Source organism: Chiloscyllium punctatum, chromosome 36, assembly GCF_047496795.1.
Source record: "Chiloscyllium punctatum isolate Juve2018m chromosome 36, sChiPun1.3, whole genome shotgun sequence".
NCBI lineage: Eukaryota > Metazoa > Chordata > Chondrichthyes > Orectolobiformes > Hemiscylliidae > Chiloscyllium > Chiloscyllium punctatum.
Window position 1 is genome coordinate 62,483,541 of NC_092774.1, and position 6,336 is coordinate 62,489,876.

Sequence of the window (6,336 nt, forward strand, 5' to 3'; positions counted from 1 at the left end):
ACTGAAGCATTTCCCATAGTTGCCACACTTCCACGGTTTCTCCATGGGGCAGGATTCCTCGGGTTTCTCCATGGCTGAAGCTTCAGCCGCACACAAACGTGTGTACAGCCCCTCCCCGGTGTGAATTCCACTTTCCAGGCCGTATAACTGTTTCTGGCTCCACACTCAGTGCACTGCAACAGTAGGGTCTCTCATCCAGTCCCACTGATGCTGAAAACGTTATGAAACAGGAACCAAAAAGCATTGCTCCATCTCACAGAATCAGAGTTGAAAATCTTTGCTGTCCCGATGGATTGAGTGACTGTCAGACATCGATGTGAAAATGATGACTGCAGATGCTGGAGATCAGAGTCGAAAAGTGTAGTGTTGGAAAAACACAGCAGGTCAGGCAGCATCCGAGGAACAGGAGAGTCAAGCATAAGCTGTTGATTTTGAAACTTCCGTCTTCAGATAATCTGTAAAAAGAGATTACAAAAGTCAGCATTGTCAATCTGGGGGGAGGTGGGGTCGGAATGAAACAACAAGGTATTGACACCGACACCAGAAAGAAACTGACCATAGAGACGTGGCAAACATTAGTGGCAAGCCAGAGTCAGAGAGAGACACAGCACAGAAACATACCCTTTGGTCCAACTCATCCATGTCGACCAGATATCCAAAATTAATCTAGCTCCATTTGCCAGCATTTGGCCAATAACCCTCTAAACCCCTCCTATTCATATACCTTTTAAATGTCATAATTGTACCAGCACCCACCACTTCCTCTGGCAAATTTGTACACGCACCACCTTCTGCATGAAAACTTTCCCCTTAGGTCCGTTTCTAACAAATTGCTCTCCATCTAAACCCGTAGCACTATGGCAATCCCAGTCAATGTTTGAAAAGTTAAAATCCCTAACAATAACCATCCTATTACTCTGACAGGTAACACAAATCTCCATACAAATTTGTTTCTCAATTTCCCACTGACCATGAGGGTGTCTACAACACAATCCCAATAAGGTGATCATCCCTTCCTTATTTCTTAGTTCCAATCAAATAACCTTCCTGGATGTATTCCTAGGAATATCCTCCTTAAGTTCAACAGGAATACTATCCCTTATCAAAAACACCACTCCCCCTCCTCTCTTGCCTCCCTTTCTATCCTTCCTGTAGCATTTGTATCCTGGAACATTAAGCTGCCAGTCCTGTCCATCCCTGAGCCACATCTCTGTAATTGCTATGATATCATATCCCATCTTCCTAATCATGCCCTGAGTTCAACTGCCTTTCCTGTTAGTCCTCTTGCAATGAAGTAAATGCAGTTTAATTTGTTAGTCCTACCTTGCTCTCTGCTTTGTCTCTTCCTGATCTGACTGTTTGACTCACTCCCTTTCCCAACTGTACCAGTCTCAGATTGATCTCTTTCCTCACTATTTCCCTGGGTACCTCCCCACGCACCCACCTTGCTAGGTTAATTCCTCCCGAGCAGCTCTTGCAAATTTCCCAGCCAGTATATTAGCTCTCTTCCAATACTCAGGTGCAATCTATCCTTCTTGTACAGGTCATATCTACCCCAGAAGAAATTCCAATGATCCAAAAATGTGAACCCTTCTCCCATGCACCAACTCCTTAGCCATGCATTCATCTGCTCTATCCTCTCTATTCCAACTCTCACTAGCTCGTAGTACTGGCAGTAATCCAGATTTTCCTAGATTCGAGGACCTCTTTTTTTAAAAAATTCGTGCCTGACTTTCTACACTTTCCCTTCAGAACCGCATCCTTTTCCCTTCCTATGTCAGTGGTTCCAATGTGTACAATGACCTCCAACCGGTCCCTCTCCCTTTTGAGAACATTCTGCACCCTCTCGGAGACATCCTTGATCCTGGCACCAGGGAGGCGACACACCATTCTGATTTTTCGCTGCTAACCACAGAAGCGTCAGTTTGTACCACTGACTAGAGAGCCCCTTATCACAATTGATCACTTGGAACCCGACGTACCCCTCATTGCATGAGAGCATGTCTCGAGACCAGAAACTTGGCTGTTCGTGCTACATTCCCTGAGAGACCATCACCCCCTACATTTTCCAAAACAGCAGACTTGTTTGAAATGGGGACAGCCACAGAAGACTCCTGCACTACCTGCCTACCTTTCCTGGAGTTAACCCATCTCTCTGATTATAGCTGCGGCTTTTCTCCCTGCCTATCATTGCCAAACCATCATACCCCCAGGTCTTGTAAATTGCTCATTACCTCGAACTGTCGCTGCAACTTATCCACGCGATCCAATAGGATTTGCAACCAAACACACTTACTGCAGACATAATCACCAGTAACATGGATACTCTCCCTAATCTCCCACATCTGACAGGAAGAGCATATCACTCTCATAAAGGCCACCTTTGCTCCTTCACAATCTACAGACCCAGAAAATAGCACCGTCTTTTTGCTCTAAAAAAGTGCTCCGGGCTAACACAGTACTTGTGGTTTATATTTTTAAAATTTAATCAAGAGATAGATGTCAGTAAAACATATAATCAAGAAAGAATCCACTCCATTCACGACTGCAGACTTACAGCTAAGTTACACATTAAAGACTATACACTTCTCTGTTCCTGTTCTGTGAGCTCCCCCACACAGGTTCCTCCATGGTCAGCTGTGAAGTTTGCTGTTCATTAACCTTTCCCAGATGCACTGCAATGTCCAGTAACTGTGCAGATTCACTGCAATGTAAATTTCTTTTTCTCTCTCCCTTGTTTTGGACTCCTATCCATGCCCCTTATAAACCTCTATAAGGTCATCTCTCAGCCTCCTCCGCTCCAGGGAAAACAGCCGCAGTCTTTTCAGCCTCTCCCTATAACTCAAACCCTCCAACTCTGGCAACAGCCTTGTAAATTATTTCCAAACTCTTTTAAAGTTTCACAACATCTTTCTAACATAGGAGACCAGAACTGAATGCAGTATTCCAAAAGTGGCCTAAGTAATGTCATGTACAGCCATAACATGACTCCCAACTCATGTACTCAATGCTCTGATCAATAAAGGCAAGCGCCACCAAACGCTTTCTTCACTACCATGTCTACCTGTGACTCCACTTTCACAGAACTACAAATCTGTACTCCATGGTCTCTTGATGCAGGAACACTCTCCACGGCCTTACCATTAAGTGTGTAAATCCTGCCTTGATGTGCCTTTCCAAGATGCAACACCTCACATTTATCTAAATGAAACTTTATCTGCCACTCCTCGACCCATCAGCCCATCCATTCAATTCTAATTTAGATTGAACTTTCTTTCCTCTCTTATTTCCTAAACGCTGAAAATCTCCATCCCACATACTCTCCCTCCATTCTCACTTTGATGAACCTAATCCGTGCTGTACCTCATCCTGAAGGGTCTGATTTACGCTGATTTACAGCCCACACTTGGGGGATCTAATTGAAACGTACAGAATACTGACTGGCCTGGACAGGGTGGATGTTGGGAAGATGTTTCCATTGGAAGGAGAGACTGGGTCCTAAGGGCACAGCCTTAGAGTAAAGGGAAGACCTTTTAGAATGCACATAAAGGGGAAACCTTTGTAGTCAGAGAGTGCGAAATCTATGGAATTCATTGCCACAGAGGCTGTGTTGGGCAAGTCACTGAGTATATTCAGGACAGAGATAAATAGGTTCTTGTGTATCAAAGATATTGAGTGTTGCGGGGAGAAAGCAAGAGAATGGGGTTGAGAAACTTGTCAGCCATGATTGAATGGTGGAGCAGACCTGATTGGCTGAATGGCCTAATTTCTGCTCCTAGGTTTTATGGTCTCTTGCTGTCCTGGACATAGTGAGAGAGAACTGGGAGCAGGAGTAGGCCATTTGGTCTTTCAAGTCTGCACCAACATTGAACAGATCTGCACCAACACTGAACTGGATATGAATATACCTACATCTTGGTGGATAGGCTGGGACCTTTTTCACTGGAGCATAGGAGGTTGAGAGGTGATCTTATCAAGCTTTATAAAGTCATGAGGGGTATAGATGAGGTGAATGATGGGTCTCCTTTCCTTAGAGTGGGGGTTTCAAGGTTAGGGAGCAAATTTTGAAGGTGAGTGGAGAAAGATTTTAAAAAGACATGAGAGACATCTTTGTTTTCCCGTAGAGAATGGTTTGTGTGTGGAATGAATGTCCAGAGGAAGCGGGGATGCAGGTACAGTTACAACATTTAAAAGACATTTGGATAAGGACATGAATGGGAAAGGTTTGGACGTGTTATGGACTAGGCCAGACCACTCAAAACATTCTTAAGCAGGCAGTCCAGACCGTAACTTTGCTATTTGTTTCAGTAAGTGCACAGTGAAAATTACCCAAGGTTAGCTAGGTTGACTACCAGGATTTAAAACAGATAAATGTATTCACAAGAATACAGAATGAAACACAAAGAACAGAATATAGAATACCCACAGAACTCAGTCTGTCTAAACTAGATTTAATTATGCTGTTCCAAATGTACACAACTGTCCCAATAAACAAACCTCTTAAACATACAGTAAAACTGAAACAGAGGCTGACAGGTCAAAGTTAGAAGGGCAGAAGGAGAGAGAGTTTAACAACCTTTCTCCACACAGTCCACTGCTGAACTCACTGAAACAAGGCCTCAGCTTTCACAACAGATCACTTGTCTTTCATTATGCAGGTCACTTCGAAAACATAAAAGCTTGGGCCTAAAGTCTCAACTGTTGACGTGTAAACAAAAAAGCCGACCAATACCCTTTTCATTTCTGTATTAAACCATCCATTTTGGAGCCCAGGGCCATTTTACCACCACTCTGAAAAAAACCAAGGACACAGTATCCTTGAGAAGAAGGACCAGCTTTGTGACAGGGGGATATGGGCCAAACACTGGCAGATGGGATTAGTTTATGCGAACATAGCATGGACTAGTTGAACTGAAGTGTCTATTTCTGTGCTGTATGATTCTGTAATGGTCTCAAAACCATTTTCTTGCCTTCCCCTATAACCATCCACTTCTTTGTTGTTCAAAAGTCAGATGACCTCAGCCTTGAATATATTCAATGACCACCCCACCCCCCAATTGCAGGAAGTCAACCCCATTTTCAACTCAATTCCTATTGCCTTGCTGACTGCTTGCTGCATCTGACAACTAGTGCAGAAGGACGGTGAGGTCCATTTGTACATCCACACATCATTCCTGATGAAGGGCTCGTGCCCAAAACATCGACTCTCCTGCTCCTCGGATGCTGCCTGATCTGCTGTGTTTTTCAAGCACCACACTTGACTCTGATCTCCAGCATCTGCCGTCCTCACTTTCTCCACATACCAATATATTATTCATTTAAACCATGCACCTACTTTCTGCCTTTTTTAAAATAGGCTTTAACTTTACATTGTGGTACTGCATTTGCTGTGCGTTTGCCAAATGAGACACAGACGTGGACCAACTTTTCCAAGGTCTGTCCCCTCCCTGGATTCACTCCCTTTCCCTTCAGTTCGTGCAAGTCAGTAACTGAATCCCAGAATGAAAAAGTGGGTGAGAAAAGAGAGTACCGTACCCACAGATGTTGGACAGAGTTGCAGTCTGGGGGTGAAGCTCAACCTTCATTCAAAGGGAGAGAGAAACAAACGCATCTTGAGAAACTCTGAACAACTTCCGCATTCAGACAAAGAGGCTGTTCTGAATGGCCGGAGGACCAGGCTCCTTCTGGTCCTCCGGGTCTCACCATTGGTCCTTCAGGAGGAAGTCAAGCACCGTTTCCGCGGACAGCAAAGAGCATGCTCAGTATTTTTGCTGACACCGCAGTACATGCGCAGTTGTTGCTGACACCGCTGCACATGCGCAGATGTCGCTGACACCGAGAAGCATGTGCAGTATGCTCTGTGGAGGTGCTGGCGTTACTGACAGATTTTAAGCGCCCAAATGTCAATAGGAGAAAAAAAGCTGCAGCCACAATTTTATTTTTTCCTGTGGCTTGACATTTTTTTCCTTTTGAATTTCGTCCGGCTTTGTATGTCTTTTCCCCAGGGTAGAGGAAGTCCAAAACTAGACGGCATAGGTTAAGGGTGAGAGGGGAAAGATTTAAAACTGTCCTAAGGGGTAACTTTCATGTAGAGTGTGGTGTGTGTATGGAATGAGCTGCCCAGAGGAAGTGGTGGAGGCTGCTACAATTACAACATTTGAAAGGCACCAGGGTCAGGATGGGTATCTGAATAGGAAGGTGTGAGAGAGATATGGGCGAAATGCTGTCAAATGGGTCACTAGATCAATTTAGGAGATCTGGAGGGCATGGGCGAGTTGGACTGAAGGATCTGTTTCTGTGCTGTATGACTCTATGCGTTTATTTCAATGCACGTTT

At 44.5% G+C, this 6,336-nt stretch overlaps 1 long non-coding RNA gene across 1 annotated transcript; it reads right to left on the reverse strand.

The window, feature by feature from the left end:
- Nucleotides 1-345: 345 nt before the first annotated feature.
- LOC140460581 (uncharacterized) lies at nucleotides 346-5,681 on the reverse strand. The gene is made up of 2 exons (XR_011954204.1): nucleotides 5,536-5,681; nucleotides 346-455 (listed from the first exon to the last, which is right to left on the reverse strand). It is a non-coding gene; the product is annotated as an uncharacterized lncRNA (long non-coding RNA).
- Between the last annotated feature and the right edge of the window lie 655 nt (nucleotides 5,682-6,336).